Genomic DNA, 21,291 nt, shown 5'->3' with positions numbered 1-21,291 from the left:
GACACTTGCTCCCTCTAGCCGGAAATGGAAAGAGAGATCAAGAGTTATCTGCTATGACTTGTAACTGCCTTACAAAGTACTCCTTCTGGTCAACACAACCCATTCTTGGGTAAGATGGAACTAAAACCTGCTCACCAGAGAGACACTGAAGGCTTGGCCCATCCAGCATCTCCGGCAAAATCTCATACAACCGCCACAAGAAGCCAGTCCTGAGATCTCAAGAAGATTGACCTTTTGAGTGATATCCAAGAGAAGCAATCTCTTTAAATCACACACAGTTTTGAGTCCTAAACACTTCAGATAAATGGAAATCTTCAGGCTCAGGATTTAGCTCAGCTGCACTGCACCTGCCTGGCAAGTGTAAGGTCCTGAGTTCAATCGCCAGTACAAAAAAAAAAAAAAAACCCGCACCCTAAAGGAAATGTATTCATTCTGTGTCTCTGTCTGTCTATCTCTCTTTCTTTCTCAAAAACAAAGGGAATAAGCTCAGTCCACCTGATGCCATTGCTCCCTCTGTGTGTGGCCAGAGTGTGTCCTAAACTATGCAAATTGAAGAACTCATGCAAGTGATCTCTGACACTATCCTTGGGACCTGGTAAGGTCTATGGCCTCAGACCAAGGAGGAGCCTCCTGGTTCACTGCTTTAACCTCCTCTGTTCCCTAAGAAAGCCCTAGTTCCCTTCTTGTCCCTTATCTTCTACGCAGGTTTCATCTGGCAGAAAACTCAAACCCTTTTCCTTTTCTGATGTTAGACATTAGGGAGAGGCAGGCAGCTGAGGGTGGAGGGGTGGAATGGGAGCTGGGAACTGGGGAAGTCTCTCCCGGCCCTGGGGACAGTTTCCAGTGTGTGTCACCACATGGGGGGGGGGGGTGAGGCCTGTGCCCGCACAGCCAGAAGCCAGCCGGCTGACTGCAGGACGGGCCCACCTCAACCCTTCTCACCTGGCTGCCACAGCCTGCCTGGGCCTTGGGGCTGCGTGTCAAGCTCTGACTTTAGGGTTTTTTTTTTTTTCCTGGACTCTGGAGCTTCTCAGGATGCTTCTCTGATGCTCATTTGCTTCCCCTCTGCATTTGATTTGGTTTTGGAATTCTTAAGATAATTTTGTCCTCGTTTATCTCCCTATCTAAAATGGTTATGTGGAGGCTGGGGATTTAGCTGAGAGGCATAAGCACCTGCCTTGCATGTGTGCAGTCATGAGTTCAATCCCTGGTACCAATAAAAATGAAAAAAACAAATAAAATAAAATGGTTATGTCATCTTTTGTGGCTAAGTAATATCTCCAGAATGTTTAGACCCTCCGTGAGTTGTCTGTGTATATCATAAGTCCCTAAATGTAAAGATCCTTGTGGTAGGTTTAGAGTAAAGCCAGTGGTTTAGCTCAGCGGTTCAAGAGCCGGCCTGGCAGGTGTTAGGTCATGCGTTCAATCCCTGGTACCAGGAGAAAAAAAAAGCCCAAGGTTTTGGAGTAAAGTCCAGCTGCTGTGTATAACTCCTCTTCCTGCTTTCCTGATAAAGGCTGGAGGAGCAACCCAGGTTCTTGTCCTGGACATGAGCAACTGATTTCTGCATGACCAGCAGGAACACCCGGACTAGTCAATGACAGCAGAGCTGCTCCTGGGGACAGTTTTGACTCTGAGAATCCAGGCAGGCTGCAATTCCAGCCTGATTCGAGTTCCCGCCCTTTGTCTCTGTCTCTCTCAGTCTCGGTCTCTCTTAGTCTCTGTCTCTGTCTGTCTGTATCTCTCTCTCTCTCTCTCTCTCTCTCTCTCTCTCTCTCTCTCTCTCTCTCTCGCCTTTCTGTCTTCACAGACGCATACAAGGAATTTTTCTTTTCAGGCTTGTTTTGTACTCACTGAGACCCTCTTGCCTCAGCCTCCCAAATGCGGGGATTACAGGCGTGTGCTGCCATGCCTGCCACAGAATGGAAATTTTACTGGTGTACAGTGCACTTACCTGGAGATTAGGTAATTCAGTATCTATCCCCGGAATGTTACCTTTAAGGTGTATTTTGAGACGGAGGATTTAAATAGGAAAAGGATGGTTTTCCTTTACAAGTCAGGGTGGAAAAGTGGGAAAACAAGGCCTTTGAATGGAACTTTAAATTTTAACACAATATTCCACCTTGATTTGTTCTGTAAGAAAGAGGGAAAATGGGCAGAATTCCCATATGCCCAGGTTTTTATAGCCCTACACTAAGATTCAGAGCTTGTACAATCTATTTTTCCCCATAGGCCAATGGGACCAATCAGATCAGAACCAGAACCCCTACATGTTAAACTCATGAGTGCTCCAAGCAGCGTATTCCAGATGCCTGTGGACCAGTAGCAGAGCCCGTACAAGTCCCCCGGCCCCTGAGGAAGGCTTGGAACCTAGTTCGACTGCTTCTTCTGCTCCATCTTCTCCAAGGGACTCTTTCCCCATCCTACCTCCTTATCAACCTATTACAAAAGTGCCCCAGCCTCACCAGTAAAACAAGAACTGACACTTCCTACCATCCTCCTGATTCAAAGCTAGTATGTGTCTGCTTTGAGAAGTCAGGGGAAGAGGTAAGGTGCTATGAGAGGACACATAACCTGCTCCATGAGTGACCTGACCCAGAGGAAACAAAAATTAGGAAGGAGGCCAGGCATAGTGCTACATACCCGTAATCCCAGCACTCAGGAGGCTGAAGCAAGAAAGTCTCCACTAATTCAAGGCCAGCCTGCATTACATAGTGATCAAAGCAAAACAAAACAAAACAAAAATTGGAATGGTTCTCAGAAGAAACAGATTTATAGATGATTTTCAGACTTTGACTATAACTTATGATCTAAGTTATATAAATGGCCTATCTTGAAGTACTGTTTTCTGCTTGCTGTTGGTTATATAAGAAACTGAGTTTTAATAGTTAAAGATTATTTAAATGTTGACTTACGAAATGTTCTCATAACCAGGCAATAAGTGGTTAAATGAATAACTATTATCTGAGCTTATAACACACCAATATCTGGGAATATATATATATATATATATATATATATAGACAAAACTTGCTGTGCATATAAGATTTAAAGTTTAATATATGCAAACTAACAATAAGTGTTCTCTTTTATACAATACTCTTCACATCTGTACCTTAGACACAAAAATGATCAAAATTTTTGGCATCTCCTTAAATTTAGTCCTGCCATTTAAAACTTTACATCTAGCCGGGCATGGTGGCACACTCCTGTAATCCCAGCACTTAAGAGGCTGAGGCAGGAGGATCTCTGAGTTCAAGGGCAATTTGGGCTACATAATGAGTTCAACGCCAGCCTAAAGTGCATAATAAGATACTGTTTAAAAAAAACAAACAAAACATTATATTTTTAAAAAGCTGCAAAAGATGGCTTTTGCTCCAGAAAGCTCACTTGATACTTTAGTGAGAAATGCTTCCTCAGTATTTTAAAATCAAGACTAAGAGGCGGTCAAGGGCCTGTTTTTCCATTGGAACAATATTACCTATGCAACTGTACTTATAATCCTATGGGAGGTTTTTTTGGTAATTTTTATTTTAAAGAGAATAAAATCGAGCAAAATAAAACAGAATAGAGCCAATGTAAAAAACAGTATAAGTGACACAATACTTCAAAACAATATAATAGGAAATCAGTACTGGTTACCATAATGCCTCTTGTCTTCAGAATAGCTGCCCAGACCTTCAGACATAGTAAAAAATTAAACAGAACAGAACAGAGTAGAACCAGTAAAAACAAAACAATGAAGGCAATAAAGGGCTTCAAAACAAGAGAATAGTAAACCCGAAGTGGCTGCCAAAATATATTATGTTATCTTTGAAATAGCGGCTCATGCCGTCAGATATAATAAAATCAAAAAGACAAAACAGAATTAAACCCAACCCAACAAAACAATGCAGGTGACACAGGACTTCAAAACAAGATAATAGGAAATGAAGAATGGCCACCGCCTTCAGAAGGAGATCCCCATAGATGCTATATAGTGCACTGTTATCCTCTGGATAGATGATCAGACTACTGGCTTTAGACCTGCTAAGTCAATGAAACACTAAACACTGCAAGCATTAAGTTGTATTTTACCTCAATAGCTATCATCACAGCCTGTGTTCTACGGATCACTTCCAGGGTGGGGAGGAGGGACCCTGGCTCTTCTTGTCTCCCAGAGCACTCACTGGAAGGGGCTGGTTCTCCCCCAGCAGCCCACATGGCACCAACTTGCATAACCTTACTGTTTGATCATAGTTTTGACCCATGTTGTACCCACCTTGTGATTTTGTTCCCACATCGTGATTTTGCTCTATAAAACTTCTTTTGAGAAGTGGGCTCTTTGGCAATACACTTTTGAGTCCCTTTCTGTCTCTCAGGAGCTAATTCTCCCAATAAATTTTTCTTATTCTTAACCTCCATCGTCCCTTAAAATTCATTCTTCAATTTTGGGGAACACAAACTTGGCATAACTGACATCAGGCAGAGAGTTATATATAACTGGTTAAGAGTTATTATTTTCTCTGTATCGTCATCTCTAGGGACCTCTCACACCCAACTCGGTGACAGTCTAAGTGACTCCTTGGTTGGAGGAAGAGTGTCGAGGAGCTCTGGGGTGTCCAGGACTTGGCCATTTCAGTGCATTTTTAATTTTTCTTTTCATAGTACTGGGGCTGGAACACATGGCCTCATACACGCTAGATGAGCACTCGACCAATGGTCTACAACCCAGCCCTTGCTTCAGTTATTTAAACACATAGCAGCCAAACTGGTGCATCCCGACTCTCTGAGATAGTCTCTAGCCCAGAGCACTTGCAGGTAGCATAGATCCAGAGAATATTTTAACCATCTACTCAGGAGTATTAGGCAATGGCCCATCAGGAGAAATCAATGCCTAGAAACCTAGCTACAAAGGAGAAGTTTTTCCAGAATCTGAGAAATTTAGATAGACCAAAGGTCATGCAAGGATAGGAATTAGATCTCTGCATATCTTATCAGCCTGGAATAGTCTCACAGTCACAGGGAAGATCAGGGCAGAACCACAGGGATTAATTTGAGTGGGAACAGTTCCACAGAACAGTTCAATACATATTTTTCTTTGAAATTGTATTGACTGTACTGATTAAATATTTTAAGCTTGGACATATTTACTATAAAACCTATGTGTTCAGAAAACTTGTGGAAGGACTAGATTCTAGGCTGGACCTTCAGGAATGGCTCCTTAAAGAATAGAGAACTGGAGGAAGTGCTTACTCTGAGTTTGGTGCTGAGAGCCTGGAGCTGAGAGCACTTCTAGTTTCTGTGACTTCTTGCTGAGGCCTGCAAAGGATCCTCTGAAACCTTCAAGTATCACAATGATATGACGAAGACAATTATTTGACAGTTGAAGAACAGCAATATAAATATAATGAAGATATAGTAACCTGCAATGATTTCAAGTCCTTTCAGAAGCATGAAATAAAGAAGACTGGAGAGAGACTCTGTCAATATGGTTAGTGTGGGGAGGACAGCTCTGATTTTTGTGAACAAACTCACCCTGGGCAGAAATCCTTTCTAAGTAAGAAAAGTTTGAAAGTCTGTGCAACATCTAACAGTGTTCAAATCCATGAGAGAAATCACAGTTTGGAGAACTCATATGTACAAAACCACTATGAGAATAGATTTATTTCTACATACCATATTGAAAAAGATGTTAGAAAATATGGTGGAGAGAAACATTATATAACTGAGAAATGTGCAAAAGCATTATCTCACAGTAATTGCTTTAAAAACCATAAAAAATGTTCATGCTGGAAAGCAAACATGAGAATACAATCAATGTGGGAAAGCATTCAATACACACAGTAGCTGTAAAGACATAAAAGTCGATTTCCAGGAGAACATGGCGGACAGATAGCAGCAGCTACAGAGGCTCTCTGAAAGACCCAGCTTAGAATCCAGGAATGGTGCGGAGTGAGGAATCCTAAGCAAGAGGAGATATGCCCTGCTGACCCAAGAACCAACTGGGCTGAGAGAAACCAACTGGGAATGCAATCCTGGTGCTATAACAGGAACAGATAAAGCCTCAGTGTGGAAGCTGGAGCCCGCGCCATTAGAAGCCACAATTTGGGTTTCCCGCCACCACGGCTGCGTCTGAATCCACTCGGCAGGGAGAGAGACGCACAAAAGCTCTGAGAATGGGAATCAGTGAGCGGAGTTGAGAGCGGGACAGGCAGGGAGCTAGGCATCGACCTGCAGTGAGTGAGAAAAACTGGGACTCTTCCACGGTCTAGGAGGCTCAAACAGAGGACATTCTGAGACCAGGCAGACTTGCCAGAACAGGGTGCTGTAGTGTCTTCTGTCACATATGCCCCTCACAAGTGGGAGTGGTGAGCAGTGCCTAGCTTATGTGATGCTGCTGGTTGAGACCCAGTAGGCTAGCACAGCCCAGGTCCCAGCACCTGAAGGTGACCTGGAGGGGCAGGCCCCGCATAGGCTTCCCAGTCCGTAACACTCTGGTGCGCTGCGTTGGGTGGGAAAACCTAGCCGGCGCAATTCAAACAGACTGTGGCCAACAGGGAAGCAAGCTGGGCCTCCTATATACACTTGAATATATAAGGAACAAAGAATATGGGAAGAGGCAGCAACAAGAAAGGTCCCTCAGCCCCCAATCCTGAGAAACAGACAATAGCAGACACCGCACCAATAGACATAAAGCACTATCTCCAGAGCCTCATAGATGAGTTCAGGAATGAAGTTATTAATGACCTGAAGCTAGACATAAGCAGAATAGTTAGAGAAATGCTAAGCACCACCCAAGAAAAAACAGATGGTGGAATGGAAGAACAGAAAAAGAGGGGAGAATTGTGTGATGGAGAAAATAGAGAAAGCATAGAATACATGAAGCAGGTTCAAAGAGATTACCAGGAAACTAAAAACTCTATCAAAAACTGGCATAACAGCTTAAAAGAAACTATGGATAGATTATCAGAACTGGAGAGCAGATTTGTAAGGTGGGAGCATGAAATGAAAAACTTCTTAAAAATAACAAAGAAACAAACAGCAATAATACAAAGACTAGAAGATGATAAGAGGATCTATAACTTAAGAATTAAGAACATAAAAGAAGAAGTAGGGACACAAACAAAGAACTACAAAAGCTACTCCCAGAAATAATCCAGGAGAATTTTCCTAATTTAGCAAAAGGTAAAGATACTCAGATGTATGAAGCATTCAGGACCCCAGCCACCTACAACCCAAACAGAGCAACCCCCAGGCATATAATAATCAAAATTCCAGAAATCCAATATAAGAACAGAAAATTAAAAGCCATCAGAGACAAGAAACAGATCACTTACAAGGGAACACCCACCTGTATTACAGCAGACTTATCGGCACAAACCATCAAATCACGAAGAGTGTGGGGGGAAATAATTCAAGCTATGAAAGATAATAATCGCCATCCAAGATTGATATATCCTGCACAACTATCCCTGGAAATTGATGGAAAAACAAGGTGCTTCCAGGATAAAGAGGAACTAGGGGAATATGCAACCACCAATTCAACTCTACAGAGAATACTGCAGGATATTCTAAAAAAGAAAAATACGAAGAATCCAGAAATAGTGGCAGAGAGGCCACAATGAATGGAGCAGAAAACAAAATGAAGAAGACAAACTGACAACTAATGACAGAAAAAGAGCTCAACAGAAATGAGGCAGAGAAGATTGGATGATAGGAACAGCTATTTTGGAGAAAACAACGTCATAGTAGGTAATGCTGATTTAGTATCTTGTTTTGAAGTCTCATCAAGCTTTTGTTCTTCTGTCTCCATTGGTCTTAACATGTTGTATCTTATTGGATCTTATTATATGTGATAGTATAAACAAAAACTTTTATAGACAAGGGGATTATACAGAAACCATTGTTCATTTTCTGTTAGTTGATTCTAAGTACCCTGTAATACTGTCATTCTCTTGAATGGTTTTATATGGTTTTGATATATTTGATGCTACAGTGTATTAAGTTATACTCAAAGATTTCAAGGAAAGAGACAATATGGTAACTACTTTTATGTTGGGATTATTTTGTGGTGAAACACTACTTTGCTTAAATGGTTATGTTTTGATCTGCACTGTTTTGTTGTTATGCCCTCTTTTATCTCAATCTCCATTTTATTATTTACTTTTTTATTTTTATCCTTTTAATTAAGGGAAAAATAAAAAATAGTAGGATATATTATAGTAACCACTTTGATTTACTATTAACTTGATTTGAAGCCCTGTATTGCTCTCACCATCTTGTTTTTTTGTTTTTGTTTTTTTTAATTTTATTTAAGAGGAAAAAGAGAAAAACACTAAACTAAACAAAGTGGTGTAAGGTTACACATAATACAGAACTTCCAAAAAAAGCAATAAGAACTGTGGGAGCAACAAAACCCAAAATGTGTAATTGTCATTGTACAAAAGAGAGGAAAAGAAAGTGCTCTAAATGACATAACTGCATGTATATTTAAGTGTGTAAGATAGACAATGATATTGCTGAGTTTTGTTGGATGATTGAACAGAACTGTTTGGTCTCACGGTTTGAATGTCCACTATATAAGCTTTAATTTTGTAACTTGAACAAATATTTCTAAGATGACAATATGTAATCCATTAACTAGTGATTTCCTACTGTTTATTTTTTTTTCTGAAATTCTGTTTAACTTGTACCCTTTTTCTGCTTTTTTTCTTTTTCTCCTTAAATAAAATTAAAAAAAAAAAAAAAAAAAAAGAATTCAGAACTGACTCACCACGGGAGCTTCCTCGGAGGAGGCCACTAATTAGAATGAGTGAATTCAAAACCACAATACCATGGGTGCATTCCAGAGTTCAGGAATCCAACATTGTTCCTGTTACCATGGCAACTCTACCCTAAGCCTCAGGGATCCGGAAAAGTAAAGGAGTTACATACAGAGTCTCACATTTCCTGTTGGCTCAGGATTTAACTCAGCAGGCGTAAGAGGTGAGTTTGATCCCCAGTGCCCCCCGCAAAAAAAGAGCCTCAGCTACAGAAGCAAAATAAGAAGAGAAGAACCCCAGCTACCGTGGGCATCAAATGTCCACTCCACTCCTAGTTGGCTGGACATCTTGGTTCCTCTCAGCACAGGGCCACACAGGTGACTGCCACACAACCAATTTGATTAAGGGCTGACACTTCAGAGAAGAGATAAGGCTGCCCAAGAGTAAACTGCTTCAGGGAGAAGAAACAACAGAGGGACCAACAGCACTGGCTTCAAAAAAAGGCCACATTTGGTGGAAACGAAACACATAAACAAGCATGCAACACAGTGTGGGGCTTCACTCTGAGACAGAGTGGGGACGAAATCTAGCTCGGTGCCCACCACATTACCAGGGACAGTTTAACCAGGTGCCATCCTGGGAAAGGACTGATCTCATGTGATGAGTCACAGAACAGCATCCTACAACTTCAGCCCAGGACTAAGTGTTACGCTGCCACAGTGACTGGGGATACAGCCAGCAGCACACAGACTGGGAGAGGGTGAGGGCAGGACTTGGATCTCCAGGTCGCCTGAGTTTAAGCTCAGGCCAGGAAGGACACAGCTCTGCATCGGGTGGTGGGCGGTCAGGTCCTGGATCTGGAGGTGACGGTCTGCCTGACTGCCTGCCCTGTGGCCTACATCCAGAGAGACCAGGGGTCTGACCGACTTACTGGATCCCAAAGATCTCATTTGGAAATACATACCATTTTTTTTCCCTTTTTCTTTCTTCTTTTGATCCAGTGTTTTTTCCCTGTTGAGTTTTGAGGATGTATGTATGTGTGTGTGTATGAGGGGGTGATATTTTGAGGGTTTTTCCCATTTTCTTTTTTATTAGTATTATCTTTTAAAATATTATCTTTATTTGTTTAAGTCCTCTTTTCTCTTTTCCTTTCTTATTCTTTTACTTTGCTCCTTTATTATTTTTTCCTTCTATTTCCTTTACTTTACTATCTTTTAAAATTATTCTTTTCCTTGTTTGTTTTTTTCTGTTACTTTTAGCTAATATAATGAATTTCCCTTTACTTCTTAATTCAGGCTCCCATTTCCTGCCAGCCCTATGCTTGTAGAGTATAACCATTAAGCTTTATAAATATGTAGATAATTAAATATATCTTGAAAAAGTGTTGAGTAGGGTTACATTGTTACTGGTGGTGAAGTTGTTCTATTGGGTAGATACTTACTGTAAATGTATCTGATTTGTCTTAGTGTTTACACTGGAACTATACATCTATTTTGTATGATTTAAGGTCATAATTGTTGGTTCTTAGGGTAGGTCAATGTCCAGTTTGTATTTGTTGCTATTTTTATTGTTGATTTTACTGCTTTAGCCACGTGACATGCTTGTTGCTATCAACTAGTTTTCTCTCTGTGCCAATATCTGAATTGCCTGGAAGTCATAAACAATACAGCTGCCCAATTCTGAAGACCTTGGTACTGGGCCAAATAAGTTGCAATCTCCCCTTCAAAAAAATGGAGGTGAACAGGTCCTGGGACAGAGGTAAAGAACAATAGTTATCTACGCCCAGAAAACATTTTAGACATTAACATTAGAATTCTCCATACTAGCAAAAAGCTACCCACGGTAATCATTCTGCAAGCCCTGGCACAGAAAACAAACAAAAACTTGAAACATGAGAAAACAAGGCAACAAAATGCCTTCAAAACCTGCCAACTTTTAGAGCTCATCTGGGGGAAGCAAAAGGTAGCCAAACAAAAGCCACACAAAGTATCTGCAAGGATAACAGGGAGGTAACAAAATAAATCAGTGAGGTGTTTGGTGCATTCAAAGAAGATGCATTTAAATAGATATTGATCTTAATAAAACATGATCGGTGAGTCTAGATAAGACATTAATAATAAAAATAATAATAGTAATAACTTGAGCTAAAGAAAGATGTGCACTTCATGAATACCCACATATAAAAAAGTTTGAGTTCATAAAAAGTTACAAACACATAGATGGCGTAAAAAATTCTATTGAAGTATGGGCAGCAGAAGTAACCAATGTGAGGACAGAATGTCAGATCTAGAGGACAGGGCTGTGGTTGGTGACCACTTAATGAGAATCATCTTGAAAACAACAAGGGAACGTTAACAATGAATCCAATAGCTCCTGGGTAATGCAGAGAAGGCTAATCTAAGATTAATTGGAATTAATGAAAAATCAGATGATATGATAGCATAACAGCATAAGAACTTGTTTACAGAAGTAGTAGTAGCCAGGCATGGTGGCTCATGCCTGTAATCCCAGCACTCAGGAGGCTGAGACAGGAGGATTGTTGCGAGTTTGAGACCAGCCTGGGCTTGAGCTCAAGGCCAGCCTGAACTGCATAGGGAGACCCTGTCTCAAAAAAGACAAAAAAAAAAAAAAAAAAAAAAAAGTAATAGTAGAAAACTTTTGAAACATGGAAAAAGAATTTAACATCAAGATAAGTGAGGCGTACAAAACTCCAAATAGTGATGACTGGAAAAGAACTACTGCAAGACACATCACTGTCAAAATAATAGGTATCAAACACAAGAACGGAATCTAAAAAGGCTGTTGAAGCCAGGGAGGGTGCCGCGTAGCTATAATCTCAGCACTTGATAGGCTGAGGCAGGAGAATCACCATGAGTTTGAGGCAAGGTTGGGCTACCTAGTAAGCTCGAGTCCAGCCTGAACTACATAGCAAAACCCTGTCTCGAAAAATAAACAAACAACAAATAAATAAATAGCTGTTAGAGAAAAGCAAAAAAAAATCAATTATGAAGGAAAACTTTTAAGAATGACAGCAGATTTCTGAACATAAAACTTAAAGGGAAAGAGAGCTCAAATGAAGTATTTCAAGCCCTTAAAAGAAAACTAAACAGGAAAGAAAGTGAATCAGCAACAACAAACTAACACAACGATAGCAATAAGCCAATATGTATCAGTTATAAATATCAATATGAATAATTTCAATTTGATGATCAAAGGCAAATTAGTAGAATGGATCAAGAATCAAGATTCAGTAATAACATCAAGTGAGAAATGTATAAAAAAGATGTGGTATTTTTATATAATGGAGTATCACTCAGCCATAAAGGAGGATAAACTTGAGATTTTTATAGGTAAATGAGAACAACTTGATTCCATACTCATAAGTTAAATAAATCAGACATGCTTGTGTGAACATAATATTGTCTCACAAGTGAGCTGAAACAAACTATATATATAAAAGATAGTTAAGATAGTTATACTACTGATTTCTCTGAGCTCATTGAAGAGAAAGGTTTATGCTAGTACTGTTCAAACAATTAAATGCAGATGTCTGGGTAACTGACGTGAAAATAACAATAGGCAATGTATATAATATTGTTACCTCCAATTATGTTTTGTAATTTTGTTGCATTTTTTCTTTTAAAAAATCCAACAATAAAATATATATGAGAAACACTTTTTTTTTTAACAGGACCACAAATCCAGTTTTATTTTCTGCTAGTTTAAGTCCTTGAGGGGTACAGATTTACATGGATTCAGTAGCCAGTGGCCTTAGCAAGAACGTTGCTTTGGAAGTTGGCACGGCGCATATGGCTGTTTCCGAGGGCCAGAGTTACCTTTCCCCAGATCATCTTGGTTTGGTTTTGTTTGTCATCTGGAGTCACTGTGTCATTTTTTGCTTTGTACACATAAGTACATCTCTTGCCCAAGTAGAATTCAGTTTCTTCACGGGTATAAACGCCTTCAGTTTTATTTTTTGTTTGTTTTTTGTTACTGGGAATCCAACTTAAAACCTCTACTTTGGGGCTGGGGATTTAGCTCAGTGGCTTAAGTACTTACCTAGTAAACATGAGGTTGTGAGTTTGATCTCTGGTACCAAAAACAAACAAATATACAAACAGTAGAAAAAAGATCTCACACCTTAAAACTGAACCCCTTCAGTTTTAAGAAGAGCTGTTTGTTTTCTTTAGTTTAGGAAACCCTGCTTATAGGCACCAAAAACGGCCTTGTAGCACAGTGTTCCAGACATATTTACCTTTTAGAAGTCCTGTCCCCAGCAACCTTCCCCAGGCTCCAAGATGGTAGGAAGAATGAGAAATACATTTAACCCAAAAAGAAATTCACAGACTGAAAGTCAAAGGATGGAAAACAATACAGTAATGTCTCGGTTCACGAATGATTCTGTCTGCAATTAAATTCACAAATAATTAGGTTCACAGAGGCACTTGGCAAAAAAATTTTTTTTTGTTTTTTTGAGACAGGGTTTTACAATGCAGTTCAGGCTGGCCTTGAGCTCACTTTGTAGCCTAGACTGTCTCGATGTCAGAACGATCCTCCGGCCTCTGGCTCCCTAGTGCTGGGATTACAGGCATGTGCCACTATGCCTGGCTTAAAAATTTACTTCTGTTTGTAAACTCTGCATTAGGTGACAAACATGACCTGGCATCATCTTCCCCACACCAACACAAATACAGCCATCTTCATCATAATTATAAAACAGAGGGCTGGGGATTTAGCTAAGTGACATAAGTGCCACTTGGCAAGTGTGAGGTTGTGAGTTCAATCCTCGGTACCAAAAGCAAACAAAGAAGCAAACAAATGAAACCAAAATTATAAATAGTTTTATAAGGTCCCTAAACTGAGATATTACTATATTCTATGCAACACAAACCTCCAAACAAGCAGAAATAGGTATCTTATTTTCAGACAAATAAGACTTTAAGCCAAAACTGATCAGTGGAAACAAATAAGGTCACTAGAGATTGGTTCAGGAAGCCATTCAACAAGAGAGACAATTATATGGGCACCAAATGACGGTGCACCCTAATTCATATAAAAAAAACTACTATTGAACATGAAATATCAGATAAATATCAGTACAGCTATTGCAGGGGAATTCGATCCTCCATATCACACACTGATTTAAAAAAGAAAGAAATATCATAGTTGAGCAAAACTTTTCAACAAATGGACTTGATGGATTTCTGCAGAGTATTCCACCTAACAACAACAGAACACAAATGTTTGGCAGCATGTGGTATTTTCTCCAAATTATACTACATATTACAGGTAAAGCAAGGTCTGCAAGTGCAAAAGAATTAAAAATTTACCATGCATATTATCAGAACATAATGTAATGAAACTATAAATCAATGGCAAAAGAAATCACAGAAATTATGGAAATTCATGGAAATTAATCATACACTCTTGACTAATCAATAGGCCACAAGAGAAGTTAAGAAAGAAATAAGGCATTTTCTAGAATTACATGTTAATGCCAGTACAACATACTAGAACTTATGGGACACAGAGAAAGCAGTCCTAAGAGGGAAATTTATAGCTGTGAATGCTGCCATCAGAAAAACAGAGCAAACATGAATAAATAACATAATGATGCACCTCAGAATCCTAGAGAAACAAGAACAGTCTAAGTTCAGAGCTAGTACAAGGAAGGAAGTTATAAATATCAGAACAGTAATCAGTGAAATGGGAGCACACGCCTGTAATCCCAGAATTTGGGTGGTTGAGACAGGAGGACAGGAGGAATTCCACAAGTTTGACGCCAGTCTGGGTTCCAGACTGACTTGAATTACATAGTGAGTTCAAGGCCAAGCTGAGCAACATAGCAAGACCATGTCTCCAAACAAACAAACAAAACCCAAAGCATTAATGAATCAATGAGCCAGGTTTTTTTTTTTTTATTTAAATTTGAGACAGGGTCTCACTGTGCAGTTCAGGCTGGTCTTGAACTCACTTTGTAGCCCAGGATGACCTCAAATTCTCAGCAATCCTCCTGCCTCAGCCTCCTGAGTGCGGGATTACAGACATGTGCTACCACATGTGGCCACAATTTTTTTTTTCACAATTGTGTAATGTTTATCGAGGAAAATGGAGAAAAATCAGAAAAAAGAGAGGTGATGTTTATCAAGGAAAATCAAAGTAGAAGAAAGAAAAGACGAGGAAATGAAGAAGAAATAGAGAAAATACAGTAATGCCAAATTTTCTAAACGAAGGTACCACTGTCCATCCTGCATGCGGGACAAGCCACCGCAAGAGCAAAGGGCAGTGGCCAACGATTTGGTCCTTTGAAGAAGAAACAAAATAGACATCAACAAGAAATAAATAATAACAAATGCTGGTGAGGCCATTGGGGAAAAGGAACCCTTGCACATTATTGTTAGAAATGTAAAGTATAACCACTATGAAAATCAGTGTGGAGATTTCTCTCCGTGTAAAAAATTCTGTGTAGTCTACGGCCATACCACCCTGAACGCGCCCGATCTCATCTGATCTCGGAAGCTAAGCAGGGTCGGGCCTGGTTAGTACTTGGATGGGAGATCGCCTGGGAATACCGGGTGCTGTAGGCTTAAAAAAAAAAAAATTCTGTGTGAGTCAGCTATTCCCCTTACAGGTAGCTTCCCAAAAGAGCTAAAGACATCACACCACAATGCTGCAGGCATTCCGTGTTTGTAGGAGCACAGTTTATAATAGCTAACACTTGGAAACAGCCTATATGTCAACAGATGCATAAAGAAAATGTGGTATGTATACTCCATGCATTACTACTGTATCATAAAGAGGGATAAACGTGAGGCATTTGTAAGTAAATAAATGCACCTTGAGACCATTATGTTAAGTGAAATAAATTGATTCACATGTTTAAATATCACATGGTTTCTCTTACATGAAAAACCCAAAATATAGATAAAGAGCAAAATACAGAATAGGTAACAGGAAGAAGGGCGATTTTTTCAAATTGGAAGGGGAACAAGAGATAGAGAGAGTGGGAAGGTAAGGGAAAAGGGATTTTTAAAAAAAGAAAAGACCAAAAATAAGGAAAGGAGAGAGGCCCATGGGGAAAATGGAAAAAGAACTTTTTCTTTTCTTCAATCAGATAAAAAGAGCTTTTTCAAGTGGGAGGGGACGTGAATCAGGGCGAGCAGGGAGCAGGTGGAAGGAGGGGGCAGGAACTGAGAAGTGCTGTGCACACGCACACTCCTGAAGGTAATCCCTGCTACAGTCAGTCCGCACCATCCTGTGGAGTGACCATCAGTGTCAGAGCCAGCGAAGCACACTGCCTGGGAACGGAAGAGGCAATCGTGGCCAAGTATTGTGTATTGAGTGCAAGATCAAACATTTTCTAGGTTATTTGCCATCGCAGGGTCTTTTGTCGCTTGTTTTGTTTTGGTTTTTTTGAGACAGGTCTCACTGTCTATCCTGGGATTCCTCACACTGGAAGCTCTCCTCTCCCTCGGCCTCCCAAATGCTGGGATTATAGGTGTGCATCAGCATGCCCAGCCCACAGTGATCTTCTTTAAAATTTAGTTTATTAGTACCTATGTGTAGGTACATGTGCAAACATAAACACAAACACAATGTTTGCATTGCTTGTGTGGACCCAGCACGTCTGTGCACACAGCACATCCCAATTCTTTATCTTGTTCCTTTTCCCTTCCTTCCCTGTCCACTCCCTCCATCTCAGTCTCTTTCCCTTCCGAGAATGATGTGCCTCCTTATTTCCTATTACCTTTTATTTTTACTTTGAGTTTCTCCTATAAAACAAACCACTTGATATTTACACTTTGGAGTCTGAGTTAGTTCCCTTATCATTGTGGTCTCCAGGGGCATCCATTTTCCTTCAGGTGACTCAAGTTTATCTCACAGTAGTCTTTTATTTGCTTTTAAACATTAATACTTTATGGAAATCCTTTCTCTTCTCAGAAAATGTGGCAACTTTATTTTATTAACAGATAATGTGTTTATATTGTTCATTATTTGCAAGCTTCAGCAGGGTTTGCAGTATCTATCCCTTACGTACTCGGTTACTCTGCCTAGGAGTAAACACTTACACAAACTATTTCCTTCTTTTTTTCTTGTGTATGTAGTTCAGGCTTGAACCAACTCTGGCCTGGGCTGGCCTCACACTCCTGTCAATCCTTAAGGCTCTGCCTCCTGAGTGTGTCTGCAACAGTGAGATCCTGTCTCCAAACAAAGAACATAAAATAAAAAAGCCTCATGGTGTTGATATAGGGGAATGAAACTCCCGACCTGCTCTATGTCTGGTACGAGTTCATGTTCTCTAAAAATCGAAGAATGAATTTTAGGCACAATGGAAGTTAAGAGCAGAAGGATTTATTGAGAGAAAGAAAGCTTCTGTCTGAGAGAGAGACAGAAAGGGTCCCGAGTGGGTTGCTAAAGATTCTATATTTTCTAGGGATTTTTATAGAGTAAAACCATGCAGTGAGGTGGGTCTAAAGTGGGTAAAAACTGGGAACTCACAGGTAGAAGGACAGGAGGTGGGACAGAGCCGTGGTCAACCAATAAACTTAGCTGTTCAAGTAAAATTGACAAAATCAGGGACAAATAAGGAATGGAGTCACGTAGCAAGTGAGCATTCTTTATGGATCAGTGAGTGTTCCTGTAGGGGTTGGGATGGTGACACCTGACTTCTCAAGGTGATCCAGACTTAATCCTGGAGGATTATACTTAGGGTGTGGGTGCGTTTGTTTTGCCTTCTGTCCAGATAACTGGCCCACGACAAGAGGTGTGTGTCTCCTCCAAGGTCACCAGATATCTGGTCCTCTGTGCCGGCTTCTTTGAGGGCCTAGCACTATCTAACTGCCTGTAATATTTCTAAATAGCTCGGCTGCCTGTAACAGTGTTGTCTTGTAGTCTGTTTAGAATTTGCTTACCAATTAAACATATACCAGGTCCTTCTTACCTTGAGCAAAGCACTGGATGAGAGAAGCCAAAGATGGTGCCAAAAATTTATTTGAAAATTAAGAGGTCAAGGAGTAAAGGGAAAAACTGGCTCTACAGAGTGAAACTGAGCTAAACAAGAGTAGCTTCAGGTGATTCACTCCAGTGTGAAGTATAAGAAAACCTCACTCAAGCCTCACACAAACCTCACACAAGAGTAGCCTGTACATCTGCATTAACTTGCAAGGTCTTTTTCTTGGCACTAGATATAATTTTTCAGCTAACTTACTGTCCGCTGACAGCATTTCGCTTCTCTAAATCATCACATCCCACATGTACACTCCTTTCAAAGCCCTAGTTCTGGTCTCTTTCCAGTACATATGAGGCCCCTGATGTGAACAAATTGTATCTGGAAAAATTGGGGAACTCTAACTCCTTTCTAGGGGTGAGGAACAAATGTGGCCTGTGGTCCTATTTTCTCCTAAGAATGAAAATGTTAAATATAATTTTTTAATGGGTACCAGGGATCGAACTCATGACTGTGCACTTGCAAGGCAGGCGCTTATGCCGCTGAGCTAAATCCCCAGCCTCAATTTTAAATATATATATTTTTTGTCTTTTTCATTTTTATCGGTACCAGGGATTGAACTCACGACCACACACTTGAAGGAAGGCACTTATGCCGCTAAACTAAATCGCCAGCCCCAGTTTTAAATATTTTTTAAAAAATTAGCTGAGAGCCAGGCACAGCAGCATATGCCTGTAATACCAGTTTAATATCAGCTACTTGAGGGTGAGGCAGGATTGCAAGTTTAAGGCCGGCCTGGGCAAATGCAGCAAGATCTGTTCTCAAAATAATAAAAGGTTTGGGCATGTTATTCTATAGAGAGCGTCCCTGTGTCCAGTGTCCAGTACCACAGGGAGAAAAGTACTAGGCTTAGCGCAGTGGCAGAGCATGTACTTGGTGTGCTGGAGGACCTGGGTTTAATCCCTAGCTCCAAAATTAAATAAATAAAAATCACAAAGGGGAGGCGGGTAAAAAACAGAAAATATACCATTTACTACTCTAACCTTTTAAAAAAATAACACACTTTAATGACAAGTGTCTATAATAGGGGGAGGATACATGGGAATTCTCTGTACTCTGGTTTTGTGTAGTTCCAAAGCTGTTCTAAAAATTAAAGTTGTATACTTGTTATATTTAATGGCCAAATATTGACATTTATTATTAACAAAAGTTGGTAGTTTATATTGTTTCTCTTTATGTTGTAAGATTCTGTTTCTTTCTTTTTTTTAAATTGGTACTGGGGATTGAACTGTACTGGGGATCACACTGTACTGGGGATCGAACTCACAACCGCCTGCTTGCAAATCAGGTGCTTATGCTGCTGAGCTAAATCCCCAGCCCCCTATTTCTTTCTCTTTGAGACAGGGTCTCTCTATGCAGTTCAGGCTGGCCTTAGCTCACTTTGTAGCCCGCCCAGACTGGCCTCAGACTCACAACAAGTTTGTCTCATCCTTCCCAGTGCGGGGATTACAGGTGTGTGCCACATGCCCAGCACCCACTTCTGCTGATTTTGACAAGTGTATAAACGTCACTACACAATATCATGCTGAATTGCTTCAGCCCTACAAAGCCGACCATGTTCTACATATTTACCCTCCCTCCTTCCCCCTCAACTCCCAGCAATCATAATCTTTATGCTGTCTGTATAGTTTTGCCTTTTCTAGAACGTTATAAACAGCAGTTAGAATGATTTTCAGCCTGGCTGCCTCCTTCTTCTGTCTTCTTTCTTGTTGGCTTTTAAAATGTTTTTAAAAATTAAAAAATTTTCTTGGAGATAGCATCTTACCATATGATATAGGCTGACCTTAAGTTTACTACATATCCTAGATTAGTTTTAAACTTGTGATTTTCTTGCAGAGTGCTGGGAAGATTGACTTCTTTCTTTAAGCAATATACATTTCAGGTTTTTATCCTTTTATAGGGAAATAGCCTATTTCTTTTTCCTTTTTATCGGTTATTTCTTTTTATCACTAAACAATATTCCATTGGATATATCACAGTTTATTCATCTTTTAAAAGGCATGTTAATTGCTTTCAGTTTTGAGTGATTATTAATAAACCTTCCATAAATATTCATGTGCAGGCTTTTTTTTTGTCTGTTTTTTAAAGTCTTGCCCTCTAGGGGCTGGGAATTTCGCTCAGTGGCACAAGTGCCTGCCTAGCAAGTACAAGGTTGTGAGTTTGATCCCCAGTACCATAAATAAATAAATTAATAAAAAAATAAAGTCTTGCTGTAATTTAGGCTGGCCTTGAATTTCCTATATAGCCCAGGCTTGCTTCTCGCTTTCATCGATCCTCCTGCCTCAGCCTCTTGAGTGCTGGAATTACAGGTGTACACCATCAGGCCCAGCCATGTTGAGATTTTGTGTGTCATAAGATTTCATCTTAATTGGCAAAAATCTAGGAATATGATTGCTGGTAAGTCTGTGTTTAGCTTTGTAAGAAGATTGCCTGACTGGAGCTAGAAGGATAGTTCAGTGATGGAACCTTGCAAGTGTGAGGCCCCAGGTTCAGTCCCTAGCACTTCAAACAATCACAAAAAAATCTGCTTGGTGGAGTGGTGCATGTCTATAATCCCAGCGCTCAGGAGACTGAGGTAGGAGGATTGCCATGACTTTGAGACCAGCCTGGGCTATGTACAAGACTAGACTCAACTGCATAGCAAGACCCTGTCTCACAAAACCAAAATGACCAACCAAACCCTGCTAAGCTGTCTTCCGAAGTGGTTTCAGCATTTTATATTCTTATCAGTAATGAAAGTTCTTGTGTAATATACTGACTAGTGTTTCAAGTTGTCAGCTTTTTGGACTTCAGCATTTCTAATAGGCGTGGTGGGACCGTATGAACCATAGTAAAGTGCACAGTGCATTGACATTAAGCAGTTTCAGATTGTTGTGTCATCGTCACGAACATCTATTCATAGAACTCTGCATTTTGCAAAACAGAAACACTGCACATAATACACAAAAGCTTTCCATTCTTCTCTGTCCCTGAGCCTGGAAAACACCATTCTATTTTATGTCTCTATGACTTTGACTACTCCAGGTACTTTTTCTATATGAAATCATACAGCATTTGCCTTTTGTACGTGTTTATGTCACATTATCATAATGTTCCCAGGGTACACCCATGCTGTAGCATGTGTCAGAATTTCCTTCCTTTTGAAGATTAAACTCCCTTGTGTACAGACCACATTTTTGTTACCATCATCCACTGGTGGACACTTAGATTGCTTTCATGTTAGCTATTGTAATACTTCTATGAACAGTGCCATACAAATATCTCTTGAGTCCTTGTTTTCAATTCTTTTGAGTATTTATTCAGAAGTGGAATTTCTAGATCATATGGTAACTCTATTTTTTAATATTCTGGGGGAAATGCCATCCTGTTTTCCATGGTTGCCATGACATTTCATTTTCCTCCAACAGTGATCAAGGGTTCCCTTCTTTCCACATCCTTCCTAACACTTACTTTAGGAGTAAACATCCTGGTGCATATGAGGTTTTATATTATTGCAGTTTGTCTTTACGGTGAATTTCAATGGTGTGTGTGCTGGCTATC

The 21,291-nt window shown here is 40.1% G+C and overlaps 1 non-coding gene and 1 pseudogene across 1 annotated transcript; one reads left to right on the top strand and one right to left on the bottom strand.

Annotated features, from left to right (window-relative positions):
* Positions 1–12,466: 12,466 nt before the first annotated feature.
* LOC100735386 (large ribosomal subunit protein eL33-like) lies at positions 12,467–12,993 on the bottom strand (annotated as a pseudogene).
* A 2,219-nt stretch (positions 12,994–15,212) lies between these two features.
* On the top strand, positions 15,213–15,331 carry LOC111757742 (5S ribosomal RNA). Its single transcript, XR_002792036.1, has one exon. It is a non-coding gene; the product is annotated as a 5S ribosomal RNA (ribosomal RNA).
* The last annotated feature ends 5,960 nt before the right edge of the window (positions 15,332–21,291 follow it).

This window comes from Cavia porcellus, unplaced genomic scaffold (assembly GCF_034190915.1).
Source record: "Cavia porcellus strain 051 isolate PalLab524CR breed Dunkin Hartley unplaced genomic scaffold, mCavPor4.1 scaffold_1, whole genome shotgun sequence".
NCBI lineage: Eukaryota > Metazoa > Chordata > Mammalia > Rodentia > Caviidae > Cavia > Cavia porcellus.
The sequence above is the reverse complement of the archived record's forward strand: the minus strand, read 5'-3'. Positions and strand labels throughout refer to the sequence as shown.